The sequence below is a fragment of the Strix uralensis genome, chromosome Z (assembly GCF_047716275.1).
Source record: "Strix uralensis isolate ZFMK-TIS-50842 chromosome Z, bStrUra1, whole genome shotgun sequence".
NCBI classification, from domain to species: Eukaryota; Metazoa; Chordata; class Aves; order Strigiformes; family Strigidae; genus Strix; species Strix uralensis.
The window spans coordinates 80,928,379-80,942,645 of record NC_134012.1 but is presented as its reverse complement, the minus strand read 5'-3'; the positions used below and the strand labels follow the sequence as shown (position 1 = coordinate 80,942,645).

Below are 14,267 nucleotides of genomic sequence, written 5' to 3'. Positions count from 1 at the left end.
TCCAAGGCCAGCCCTCAGGATGTGTCGCTACAAGCCTGGATCACCGATCCCAGAACAACCAAGGCAGTGAAGGGATAGGTTTTCATGCCGTGGGTTTGCCAGCATTTGCTCTGCTGCCAGGTGCCTGTAGAGGCCAAAGAGCTACAGTGTCCAGGATTCAGGCACTTGAGGCTGCTCCAGTGGTTCAGAGCATCCTTCAGACAAAGATCCCACACTGTCATCTTAGCAGGCTTACGGAAGAAAATGAGCATCTTAGAGTTTAGCTATAAGCCTTGCAGTCTCAGTTCCTTTGCAGCAAGGGGTGTGTGTATTAGCAGTATGTTTATGGCTTCTCTGACCTCAGCAGTGAGGTTTTCCATAACTGTTCAGTGTGCTTCAGGTAAGGTGTCCTTACAAAGCTGAGCTCTCGGTATCATGGTGGGCATAGGTGAGTGCTTCTCTCTGGAGATCACAAAGCCCTGTCTTATTTAGGTGCCACTGCAGAAGGTGAGTCCCGGAGCCCCGGGCACGGAGCTGTGTGTCAGGCACGGGCAGTGGCTGAGACGCTCTGCCTGCTGGAGGCAGTCTCAGACGTGCATACCGCCATTAGCAGGGAGCTTCACCTTGCCTGGGCTCGTACTTCTCAGCTCCTGTGCTCTTGTCTCCGATTGCATCAGTATAGATGGCGTATTTTTATCTTCTGTTTTGTGAGCTTTGTGCCTTCACTGAATGGATTTCAGAGCTCATCTAAGCACATGGGAAGAAATTCAGAGATTGTGTTTTAAACTCAGCATCGCTTTTTCAGGGTGCGAACTGATGGCTAAATGAGAAACCAGCCCAAGGGGTTGGTTAGAAATTAGAAGCCAGCCCCAAGGCATATCTCTTGAGGGAAGGGAAGAGTCCTGTATCTCCTCCTGGAGCACCTAGAGCTGGTCCCATCCAGCCCCGAGTCAGGGAGTAGCACTGAGGCAGCCTGGACAGTCCAGTATAACAGAAGCAATTATTGTACTGAGGTGGAAATCCCTCCCTAGGCCGCGAGACCAGGCTGCCCCTGCACATCAAAAGGGAAGGCACAGGGCCTCGGCTCCACTTCAGCTTTGAGCAGCTGGACATCGGGAAGGTTTTTGTTGGATTAGAGCACAGCTATGAGGTGAGCAGTCGGGATTCTGAGGGGCTGGGGGGGATCCTGATGGCTCCCAGGGCAGCAGTGAGCCTCGTGGACCTGTGGGATTTCTGGCAACTCGGGTCATTGTGACCAGGGAGTATTTGACATACTAGTCAAATTCGGGGGCTTTCCCAGAATCTGGATACTTCTGATGGGATCTGAAAGGTGCATATGTTGTTTGTGAAGCCTTAATCCCTGCTTTTTGTCAACCTTCCTTAGAGATAAGCTGGGAGGCTTCATGTGAAAAAATACCCCCTTGACACATGAAAGCAACACTGGGACAAAAAGATATATATTCAGAGGCTTTTGTTTCAGCCCTGGATGCAATGCACCTTTGTACCCGGGCTGTTAAAAAGCAGCTGGAACAAATTTACTGTGTTTGAACTCCAGTCCAGTGCAGCCAGTTTTCGGTTAAGTGCGTGCTGCTGGTTCCTGGGAGTTGGAGGAAAGCTGTCCAGCCTCCTGGCTCAGAGCTGTGTCTTGCAACAGAACTGGGAGTGCTTTCCCTTGCTGACCAGTCTCTCGCCACTCTTCAGTTTTGCTGCATCTCTATGAAGAGCAAAGCATTTCTGGAAATGAAGCAAAGGAATTTTCTACGTATTTGCCTCCCCCTGCCAATGGTGTCAAGTCTTCTGCAAAAAAAAAAAGATAGGGCAACTGAAAGAGGTAGAAAATGAGGCAATACTTTTAAAAGCTTGACTGTGGCAGGGAAGGACACATTAAGGTGTTTTCTTACCAAAATATTGTGCTCTCTATGCATTTGTAATGGTGATACTTTATTGATTATCGTTTTATTATTTGCATGACTTGAGAAAATGTGACTAAGTAGATGATAGTGTTAGTGCTGTACTAAGCAGCTAGACTGGAGGTAAACCTCAGCTCAACGTTGGATCCCTAAGTGCAATTTGTAACTGAGGTGTAAAAGACAAGAGAGGAGAGAGTAGTTTTCAGGTTACCCTTGCAGAGCTTGAATACGTGAATATTTCTAACAGCAGCTGCAAAATTAAAAAATAAGGGACATCTCTCTGCTTCTGTCTCAATTTTTCTACCAGGTTTTACAAGGACAAAATTTAGGGAAAAGAAATCCAAAGCAGACAGTTAAGTCCATGGAAATGGCAGGATTTCACCCTGCAGCAATCAGAACCTTTACCGCTTTGCTTCGGGTGGGTTTGTTGGTGACTGACAACGTGCTGGTACTCGCAGCAGCTGTGGGCATTTCTCACCCAACATGAGAAGAGCTGACTCTCAACAAGTGCTACGGGATTGTGTCACTTGATCGAGGCAGTAGATCTCTCAAGTGTTCAACAAAACACAGCTTAGTTCTAAATTTGCAGTTTATTCTGATAACGGTAAAGTCTTAGATGGTGGCTGTGAATATTTAAGAAAGAGAAATTCTTTGGAATAGATAGAGCTGCTGTGCACCGCACGCTCATCCTTTCCTGACACGTCTGTTTGAGCAAAGACTAAGAAAGTATCCCATTAAAGAAAAAATAAGAAAACTAAATTACATACCATAGCAGAGTTGGGGAGTGCTTCTGAAGTTGGTTATAGTGCTGCCCTGAGGTGTCTTCTACATGCAGTAAACGTGTTGGCTGCAACGTGTTCTGCCCTTGGCAGGATCGGACTCGTCGGGAGCAGAATCAGTTGTGTGATGATTCACTAGTAATGCTGCAACTGCCCTTCCTTGCTCTTAGGGACAGGTCTGAATCGACTTGATGATGCTGAGCAGCTCCTCTGCACTGCAAGTCGAAGTGGGCTGCTCTGTGTCAGTGGAATAAACCCCGAGGGACTGTTTCTATGAAGCTGTCACTGCTTTGTATGAAAAACCCAAAGGCAGAACTTGTCCTGTTGCATTTTCTTTGGCTTCTGCCAAGCAGCAGCACACAGCATCTTCTGCTTTTTACAGATGTTAATTGCTTAATCAGAAGACAAATCAGCCTTCTGTAAGAAAGGAAGATTCCTTATGTATTTCCATTTTGCTTTCTTGCTGCTGCAGGTGGTCCTGTTTAACAAGGGAGCCATCCACACTGTCTTCAACTTGGTCCCTCCAGCTACAGCTCTGGGCTCCTGCTTCACCTTCCTCCCCCAGGAGGGCATCATTTTGCCGGATGGGCTGCAAGTGATCCGGATCTCCTTCAGTTCCACCATCCTGGGGGAGTTCACAGAAGAATTCAGGTTCAGTGTGAATGGATCCCCTGAGCCTGTGACCTTGACTATCAGGTGAGGAGGGTTACAGGAGCTTGGTGGGCACATCTGTAGCTGTCTCTGGGTAATCATCTCCCACCTACCTCATTTTAGGATGAAACAGAGAAAAAAAGGTGTTGTCTAAGGTCTTAGTCTTGGCTCAGATCCTAGTATCCCCACACTAAGAGCCAGGGCTTTTCAATCTTGACTCCAGTTTGAACCTTGCAGTTGCAGCAGCAAATGAAGTGTAATTGTCTGTGAGAGGAAATCATAGGATTGTAGAATAGTTTGTGTTGGAAGGGACCTTTAAAGGTCATTTAGTCCAACCCCTCTGCAGTGCGCAGGGATGTCATCGACTCGATCAGGTTGTTCAGAGCCCCGTCCAACCTGACCTTGGATGTTTCCAGGGATGGGGCATCTACCACTGCTCTGAGCAACCTGTGCCAGTGTCTCACCACCCTCACTGTAAAAAATTTCTTCCTTTATATCTAGTCTGAATCTTCCCTCTTTAAGTATAAAACCATTACCCCTAGTCCTATCATGGCAGGTCCTACTAAAACGTCAGTCCCCATCTTTCTTATAAGCCCCCCTGAAGTATTGAAAGGCCACAGTAAGGTCTCCCCGGAGCCTTCGCTTCTCCAGGCTGAACAACCCCAGCTCTCTCGGCCTGTCCTCACAGGAAAGGTGTTCCATCCCTCTGATCATTCTTGTGGCCTCCTCTGGACCCGCTCCAGCAGGTCCATGTCTTTCGTGTGCTGAGGACCCCAGAGCTGGACACAGCACTGCAGGGGGGGGTCTCATCAGAGTGGAGTAGAGGGGCAGGATCAGCTCCCTCGACCTGCTGCCACCTGTGACCATGCCTCCTGTGCCCTCAATACCCAGTTTAACTTTCAAAGTCTTGGGTTCCTCTGGGAAGGAGCTTTGCCTTCATGGTTGAGGCGGGTGGCTCTGTGACTTTCCAGGACGCTATTTGCACAGAATTTGGCAGCAGCAGGTTCTCACATGTCTCTGTGTGAGGGCCCCAGGGCTTTAAGTGACTACCCATGCTGGAAAACAGTTTGACTGGAGGTGGTACAGGAAAGGTGGGGAGATGCCTGCTGCCCAGTCCGGGTACCCAGGAGCTGGAGTGACTCCTTCCTACAGGTAGCTCATTCCCCCTTGGGCCACGGCAGACAGCAGGATGGCATCAGCTTTGGGTGGTAGATGGTCTGGGCCACCCCCCCTGAACACACAGCAAGGCCAGCAGGGCTTTGGGGATGGAGCCAGCCTGGATGACTGCAGCCAGAGGCAGTGTTTTTTAAATCCTCTGTTAATAATCCAACCAAATGGGTAGCAGCAGCCTCAGCATCATCTCTCATGCTCATGGTTTGGGACAAGCAGTCCTCTTGTGCAGCCAGCACTGTGGTACCTCCTCTCTGCAGCCAGAGCAGTGCTGATGCAGGAGACGGGGAGCTCTGCAGCAGGTGCTGTCACACGGACTCAGGCATCATCCCGTGGGCTGGTGCCACGGCAAGAGATAATCCTCACCAAGCAAAGGGGAGAAGGGGGGAAAAAAAGCTGATAGGAGAGGCAAAGCTCACTTCTCAGGACCACAGCAGCATGCAAACTTGTCCCAGCTGGTCTTTAACAATGGGCTGGTGGGATGAGGTGGTGTAGGCAGGAAGGCTGGTGCTGGGTGCTCGCTCTGGAGCTGTGGGGCTGGCTGTGCCTCCTCGGCAACCAGCCTCCTGGGCTGCTGCTGGTGGGAGGCACTAGACAAAGGCAGTAAAGCAATGGGAGGAATCTGCGGTCGACTTTACCAATAAGGTGAGGGAAGTGGATAAAAAAGAACAAAAAGGATATTACTTTGCAAGAGAAGAGTGGTGAGTAGGTCTGTTGACCTCAGTAGAGAAACAATTATGTTGGCTTTGTGTTTGGAGGGAAAGTGCTGCTTTTTTTGGAATCAAGAGGGAACATTTCACAATCAAATAATTTATTCTCCTCTGTCCCTCCCCCAAATTGGTCATGGGGTGTTATTGCATGAGCAGCTTTCTCCTTGAGCAAGGGCAGGTTTTGCTGGTAAGGCTGCACTTATCACAGGTAGAATACAGTACTGCTTGGACAGTGCCTGCTGCCTCTGCCCCACAGTGGCCTTGCTCCTGGGGAAGGAAGGAAGGAGTTGTCAGAGGGATGGTTGTGTTTTGGCTTCCCCACAGCCAAATGAAATGGTCCTTTCTTCCCCAGTGATGCCCTGGCTCTCAGTGCCCAGCATGCCCTCCCCTTCCCTGTGGCCACTCTCTGCCCTGTTTGGCCAGCACCCCCCTGGGCTCAGTGCAGACCTTCTGTCTCAGTGAAAGAGGATTGCTGGTCCTTTTTTATTTATTTCTTCCCCATCCTTGTACTCCTTCTCCCTGGATGGTGGCTCCTATGCAGCCCATCTGATGGCACCCCAGCACACCCGCCTGCTCCCATGCAGCTGTCCCTCAGCAGCAATTCCCATTGCAGTCCTCTCCTCCCTGAGATGGCATCTGCCTCCTTGAGCTCTGTCTTGCCTTTTTCAAGGATCCCTCTCCAGCCCTTCTGTCATTCTCCAGCCCCACAGCTCAAGCTGTTTGTTTTCAAATGCCCTTGAGATGTCCACCCACCAGCTCCAGCTGAGCCTCCCTCTTCAGATGGTTTTGTGCACTGGATTTCGTCCTCCGTGGAGAAAAGCTTCTGGTTCTTTTGAACAGAGGCGAGCTGGCTGGTGGGACACTGGGCTGCAAAAGAAGGAACGGGGATGAGAGTTCAAGCAGTTCTTCTCCCGCCTTGTGTTATCCTTCCTATTCTGCCAGGACCCTGATCTCCCTTCACGCATGCATTACTTAATGCAACTGTAAAACACAGTTGTTGCCAAAACCACTGCCTTTTCCCCCATTCTCTTGCAAGCTGTAGTGTTATCAGCTCTGGGTTGGCTCCTTGCCTGAGCCTTCTGGGCAGTCAGTCCAGTTTAACTTCCTAGAGCACAGATCCGGTGCACTCAGCAGAAATGGCAGTCATTTCCCCACTTGCCTGGCAAGACTCATCCTTGGCACTTTCCCGGTGTCATCCCCAGTCGTGGCTGGTTTGGAAGTAGTTTTCCATTGTCTCCTGGCAAATGCTTTGACAGAAAGCGTGTCTGCTCCCTTTGCTCCATCTAGAGTAAGCTGTTAGGGCTTGGGAGGTCAAGTCTGGTTATGTGAGGTCCCTGGAGAAGGAACTTCACCATCAGCAGGGATTTGGTACCTGGCTCGTTCTTAGGAGCTGATTCAGCTGCAAGAATCAAGAAGTAGTGTTGGATTGAAACTCCTGAAAGTCAGTTTTTGAGTGCTCTTTGACTATGCAGTCAGAAGGTGCCAAGACCATAGGTGATTATTTGTTACTTGGAAACCAGCCTTATGAGGTGCTGGATGCTTGTTTCTTTGGTGTTTGGAAAGGGATGCTGGAAATGGGACAGCACGGATGGACACAGGTCCCTCCTGCGGGATGCTGGGGTCTGTTCATGTGTAGAACATGTGGATAATGACAGTGGCAGTCCTGTGAATAAAATGAGAAGGCACTGTTCACTGTGGCCCTTGATTTTTAACTGAGGCAGAGCTGACATTGATTGTCATCAACCATGAAGTCAATTAATGAATGTTGTGCAGCTTCCAGTACTGATTTCAGTGGATGTGAGTGAGTTTTGGAGTATGGAGCCTGTCTGCTGAGTTTAAGGACGGGCGAGGTGGTGTGGTGGGTTCAGGACACCCATGTTCGGCGACTTAAGACGTGTTGCTCTTGGATGTGTCAGCTGGTGCACTGGTGACAAGCTGATACTTCCCTCCAAGATTCAACTGTCCTCTGTGTAGAACTGTTGCTGCTCTTCTCAATGGATGTTTGGGGCTCCCCTGGATTCATGCCTCAAAGTCCTGCATGTGTAATGATTGTGTGGATCAGGTCTTCTGAGAAAGGTTTTCATATACTCCATGGAAACACCAGTTCCAGCTAAGAAATACCAAAGCAGGGAACCTGTGGCTGGGAAGGCTAGTTACAATGAGACCCCTTTTGTGTGGACACCTCTGTCCATCACATTACGGGTGGGGAAACCGAGGCACAGAGCCATCACTTGTTCAGGGACCTTCATCAGGCCAGCAGCAGCGTGGGGGCACACCCTGCCGTGGTGCCCTGAGCCTCGGCAGCAGCTGTCGGCTGCTGACCACTTTGCTTTGGCTGCCTGCTGTCCACATGGGTGCTGTGCTGAGCACAGGGGTGACAGGTTGATTTGAAACCCACCATGGTTCCGAGAGCAGCTTTTACCCACCCAAGCGGTAAGGAAAGCTGAACGCTTTGCCATTGTCTCTAACCAAGCCAACGGCTCCTCTGCCTGTCTTTGTCCTTGCAGGGGCTGTGTCATTGGACCGACTTTTCATTTCGACGTCCCTGCCCTCCACTTTGGTGATGTCTCCTTTGGTGAGTGTGCCCTGGGCTTGGGCCGCGGGTTGAGAGCTCTGTGAGTTACCAAAATGGAGCACTTTAACATAAGATCATCTGTCACTTGTGTTCCTCCATAGCAGCCTTCAGGGTGTTAAAGCCAGGGCTGCTGGTTGCTTAGGCGGTCTTGTGCCATCGTGAGATCAAATAGGACCAAAGGGATAGAAAGTCAGTATTTTCTGGTGTCCTCGTAGTCTGTTCAGCCCCAATCTCCCAATCCTTGGCAGCAGAATGGCTGTGAAAGTCCTTGTCCCAGGAAGGCCCAGGGGACGGGACTGCAGCAGAAGGGAGTTTAAGCCACATACTAGCCTGTAGCTGCTCTGGGTAAATGTTCCTGTTGCAAGGCAAGGATACCATTTACCTGCCTGACCTTTAGTGCGAGATGTTAATTAATGCTGTGAGGGCCCCTCGTCGTCACCCACTGGGTAACATGCCCAAGCAGTAGCTCTGAATCAGGCACTGATGTCCTCGGACCATGGGCTCCTCCTTCCCCACCACAAGCCCAGCTCTGCTGACAGAGCCGGTGGCTGAGCATCCAGAGCGTCTCCATTGAAACGCAGATTCTGGTTCTCCATCTCAGTCTCACAAAAGGCTTTTTACTGAGATGATCTGCAGTTTAAATGTGAAATCAATTGTGGATTGATTGAAGGGCCATTATCATTCTGTGCCCAGGATGCCTCTGTGTTTTCAAGCTGTTCATGGACTTTTTAAGAAGACTCATTACCTTTCCTGAGTTGCTTCTCCCCTCCCTCCATCACCACTCTGCCACTTCTTTATTTTGTTTTGAATAAAACAACAAGAAACACACCAGGCAGAAATGTGGTTATGTAATAGGAGATTCATTGTCCTTAACCTCATTTCATTAATAAGGCCTTTTCAGCTGAAGGCAGCTATTGTCTTTTTGCTTCTTTTAACTGTGCTGATGACTGTTGACCGGCATCTGGTGACTTTGGTCTCATTTGGGACTGTGAACTCTGTGTTTGTCCTTTTTGTGCCCCTCCGGCCTCCCTGCTGGAGGAACTGCTGGAGGTAGGCAGTGGTCACTGTTGTTGGACATGGAGAAACTCCCCACTGTGGCTGCAGTTGGTTTTCCTCCCTGTCTGTATTCAAACAACGCTTGGTAAGCAGGCCACGGGAGATGTCTCCTTCTCACAGAGCTGGCCAGCCAAGCCAGATGTCCACGCCAGAGCAGGCTGTGGGCTGATGTCCTGTCTCTGCAGAACACCCCTCCAGGTGTGGTTGTGTCACTGGTTTTCCATGAGGGAAGGCGAGTATCACAGCTAAAGTGATGTCGACCTTTGCAGGCCAGTGTGCAGTGTGGAAGCCATGTCCCATTTGTTAGGTAAGGTGGAACATGGCTCCTGATGATTTCTGAGCCAGCATCAGGTTTGCCTCCAGTGCGGTGGGCTGTGAGTTGTCATGTGCTCAGTCTGGTAGCCCCAGACAGGAGATGCCTTAAGGATCCTGCCTAGAGAAACTGCGTTAGAGTGCTTTGCATCATGCTATCCTTCCCAATTTCATCCTTCCTTTCTTTTACTGTAGCTTCTCCTCGATAACTTTATATACTGAAACCTGTGGGAGTGTTCGCAGAGTTAACAGGGCATTTTATGGATTGAATTTTCAGAATAAATGGTCTGTCTGCATGGACACTTGTAAGTGAGAACTAATTGGTGCTGGTTTGGGGGCAGGTGAGAGAGATCCTCACAGTTAGAGAGAGAGAAATTTGTGGTGTTCAGCATCACTAAGAGTGGGCATTTCCAAGGAAGCAATCTCTGTGATCAGCGTAAAAGGGAACTTAAGTGACAATTAATTCCTTGCATAGCTCCTCAGTTAGCTGTACTTCAGATTGAAAAGAGCTAAACTCCAAACCCAGTTTTATCATAACAGGCTATTCACACCAGGAATCACGGGACAGTTGGTGCATAAATTCATATTTGTGTCATTTTCCTAGGTTTTCCTCACACCTTGTCGTGTCGCCTCACTAACACCTCCTTGGTGCCCCTGACCTTCAACCTTCGCATTCCTGGGGACGGCTTGGGAGAGCCCAGTGTCAGCAGTTTTGTTCAGATGTCAGACAACACTCGCCTACTCCGGAAAAAGGGAGTCCAACATCGCCTCAGGCCAACCGAATTTACCATAAAGCCCCGCAGAGGGGCCATCTGCCCCCTGGGAATCCTGGATATCCAGGTATGGGAAGAGTCCAGCCATACGTGCTCGGCGGGTGGAGCTGGAGCTTCTCTGAGGGATGAGAGGGCTTTAGCACCACTAGTTTTGAGCATAACGCGGGTAAGATACCTGCACTAGTGTTAGGCTTCTGTTAGCTGCATTACTCTGGGGCTTTTCTGAAGGACCACTGCTTTGTTTCCAAAATCGTAAGCTGAAGATCATGTACCATATGGTCAAGTACAGAAGCCATTCATATGTTTTTGAGAGCTGCTTTGAGCAGTTTCTTTGATTTAAAGTGGGCAGAGGAAGGATGAGGACAGAAGGTGGCTGTTAAAAAGAGAGATGTCATTATATAAAGCAGTTTGCTTTTCTTCCTGGTCTTATATATCCTCTCCTGAAGAGCAGAATGAGTTGTATTCACTACGGTGATCTCCAGTGGGGACTGAAAAAGGTCTGGCAGCCATGAACTGCACAGCACCTGCTGGGCTGCATTTTGCCCTCAGCTTCCCAATGTAAAGCTGAATCTGTTGAAGTTAACAGATTGACTCTGGATTTATGCTGTTGTAGTTGAGATTAAAAATTAGTCCCTTAATTTTAATACAGTGGTGAGTAGAGCATTAATGTAATCGTGCTTACATATGCCCTGGTAAGTGCAAGGTGTATTTAACAAAGCAGATTTGTCAGAAGGCTTTTGTTACTCCCAGCAGCTGTGCTCTGTACATGGACCAGCAGAAGAGTTAGGGTAAAATCCTCCCTTTCCTGCTCGTGGAACAAGAACCGGAGGACAGCACACATGGACGATGGCTTTTGGGAGTGATGAAGTGTTTGATGCTCTTCTCTTCCACCAGGTCACCCTGTGTTCCAACACTGTGAAGAGCTACGAGCTGGCACTGGTGGTGGACGTGTGCGGTGTTGGCAAGGCGGTGTCGGCGCTGCTCCTCACAGCCAGGTATCGGCGCTTTCCTTGCAGCTCGTCATCTCTCCTCGTGCATCCAGCACCACGCTGCCTTGCACGTGGTTTGCTGGCTCCATCTCCAAATGACAAGTGTTGCTTAATGAGCTAGTTCTGCCCAGCTAGATGTGAGATCGGCAGTGTTCTGAAAGCAGCACCTGTACTCCACGGACAGGCATGGCCCTGAGCCTTCTTCTAAGGGGAAGAGTAATTATATTTATTATTGGCCTGTTTTTTGGTGCTTGAGGTGTAATAAGTTTCCAAAGGGCCATCTTTGCTCCTTCCCACAAGTGGTGGACTTGTGCTGGGTTGCAACCAAAATACAGCATTCATTTGGGCCGCAATGAGCAGCCTGCTGAGACCTGGTGTCTGGGTCAGTTAACGAAGGTGCATGTGAATGGGAAAGGGGCTTATGGCAGGACTGGTGAGGGAAAGCTCAAAGCACGATTGTATGAAGGGGAAAATAGTCCTTGATGTGGAAGGTGAGCTCAGGTTTCTCTGCTTCCCTCTGGTTCTTTTGAGCACTAATGTTCTCAGACTTAAGCCAGAAGTTGTTCTTGCTGCAGCCAGATTCAATCCTGTTGTGCTGCAGTGGGTGTCGATTTGATTACAAGAGGGATGAGTTTACTGTGCTGTTCCCTCTCCCAGGCAGAGTCATCCAGTCAGTGCCTGGGCTGCAGTTTTGTAAAACAAGTGCAAATGGGGACAGACAATGCATGGAGCCGTGGGGGTGCAAGAACTGGGAGAGGGTGATCCCCCACTGCCTAAGGCAGGGGGTGGCTTGTGCCCTCCATCGCTGGGGCAAAGGGCTGAGTTCTCAGGCAGGGCAACAGCGGTGTGGGAGAGGAGGGAGTCATTTTCACTGAGACACTGGAGTCTTGTGTTCTTTGAGCCTTGGTGAGCGCTGGTCCTCAGTGGGAAGGCTCCCCCAGAGCTCACGCCTTGCTGGGACTGTTGGGAGGGTCCTTGCAAGCCTCCTGGGGCAAAGAGCGGGCAGAGCTGATCAGGCAGCTCTGGGACAGGGCACTGTGCGCTGCCTGGGCACTTGTCAGCCTCTGCGAGGCTGAGTCCCAGGGTTTTGCCCCACCTTTACAGGAGGTGGTTGAGTCAGAAGATGTTAAAGGTGATTTATCACTGTAGGGGTATTAAGTGTCTATTTGACAAATGTGTTATGCTCTATTTCATGCTACTTGGGGAGTAAATGAACTCTACATTCTCTCGGTATCTCTAATTCCCTTTTGGTCATCTCTTTGCCTAGATGCGTGGTTCCTCTGCTGCGAGTGCTCAACCCCATCGTGATGTTTGGACGGTACTTTCTGAAATTCCCTTATCAGCAGATGCTGACCCTTGTGAACGATAGCGATCTTCCAGGCTGCTACAGGGTTCTCCCTCAGGTTTGGCATTGCATCCGCCTCCTGCCCTCAGATGTTATCAAGGGGTTTATTAGGGAAAAAAAGGGTTTTGGATAAGACCTTGCTGGTTTATATTCAAACCTAAAGGTTGCTGAGAAAAGGAAGCTACCTGAATATAACTTCAGGAAGCAGTTAGACAGGAACCTACCTGAATATAAACTTCAGGAAGCAGTTTAAACTTTTTAGGAAGCAGTTTATATTCTAGTCTTTGGGGTGCTTTCATGCAGGAGAACATAGAGGGTTGTGAAAAGCTGCTGCAAGGAGGCTGCCAGCCCAGGAGTGGGTGTCTGTGGGTGCAGCAGCTTTTAGACCCCCTGAGGATGCTAAGCCCATACAAGTCTTGCATCTGGCTTTGTACCTTTCTGCTTTCTCCTGGCGATTTTTGAAAATGTGTGTGAATTGCCATTGTGTAGATGTTGAGGAGTTCACAGTTTCCTCAAAGGTCACTCCTGTGTGTTGCATTTGACTCTGTCCCTTACAGGAACACAAGGAGGACACTTCTGTGTGGTACTCCAGCCCCATGCCATGGGGGATTGTCCAGCCTCACAGCTCGGTGGAGGTCCCATTGACCCTGGAGGCCCAGGTGACGGGAGAGCAGGACACTGTTGCTCATGTTGCAGTGTTTGGGAGTGAAGGATCCCCTCTGGTGAGTTCCAGGGGACGTGGGCCTTTGTGTGACTCATCTTGGTGGGGTGTGAAGCGTAAGGCAGGGTTGCTAATTCCGGGGATCCTTCCCGGGAAAACAAGAACTTGTAATATATGCTGATGTGGACAAGGAAAGAAGGGGTTTGTGGCATACGCAACAGCTAATGCCTGCGAAACAAAGAGCTTCACTCCACAGTCAGAACTGAGTATAACTGTTGTTCAGCAGGGATTCTTTATTCACAGCGCTGGGCAGCACTGGGGATCACTCCACCATGAGTGCCACGCTTACTAACAAAACTCTCTGACTAATATACACAAAAAGCATACATATGCATTAGGTTTCCTAGAAGAGACAGTCTTATGCTAATGGGTTCTCAGAATTCATTTACATAGTCTGAGCGTGCGTAGTAAAAATAGAATGAGGGTCTTCTCCCCCCCTTGGTGGTCCACATCATCTTCCTCACACTGTCTGCTAGCTGAACTTTAGGTTTCCCATGTCCATACATGGTCATGGAGTGACCTCATCCCTCCTTCAGCTCCTGTTTGTTTTGAGGAGGTTGGTTTAAACCGGCTTCCAGTCGCTTTTCTTGACACTGGCGTCTTCTCAGGCACTTGTCTTGCATTTTTAGGTCCCTGTTATCAGGGATGTACTCGGAGTTTGCCAGAGTGTCCAAGGCCTGTTTTATCTCCACTAGGCAAGGAGTTACAGCTTTCAAGATGTTTTACCAGTGGGTAAGATGTCAGAGGGTAGTTAGGAAAAGAGTATAAATGAAATTATATACATTGCAGTGAAGTACGGGAAAAATAAAAGCTAGTGAAACACAAGTGATGGTTAACGTTAAAACTAAACGTCCTACTTTACTGGTTTCTATACATTAACAAGGTCAGGAGGTCTTGTAATTTCAACTATACGTGTAGCAACTTCCCTTCACCTAGAGAAGAGGAAGGATGTATCATCCTAGGTGGTAATCTAAGTGTCTGACACAGCATTTAATTACGGTAGGTCAGACGGGATAAGAAGGCCAGTCTGAAGCCCAGAACAACCCCTGGGTCTCGTACTCTGCTGTGCTATTAGATGAACAGCACTGGTGCTTCGTTAGGCCTTTTGTTCAGGAGCACGCAGGGACGTCCCTGAATCCTGCTAAGGCAAGTGCTGTGTAAGAGGCCATGCTGGAAGTCAGGCCCATCACGTCTGAGAAACATCCATCATATCTCTTTGCCAAGAGCCCCAGCCAAAGACTCATGAGTCTCCACACCACTTGCACGTGGAGCACAGAGACTTTTTTTTCTACTAAGT

General features: G+C 49.3%; 1 pseudogene; it reads left to right on the top strand.

Moving 5' to 3' along the window:
* Positions 1-14,267, top strand: part of LOC141938287 (hydrocephalus-inducing protein homolog) — a 56,606-nt pseudogene that overhangs the window by 28,528 nt on the left and 13,811 nt on the right.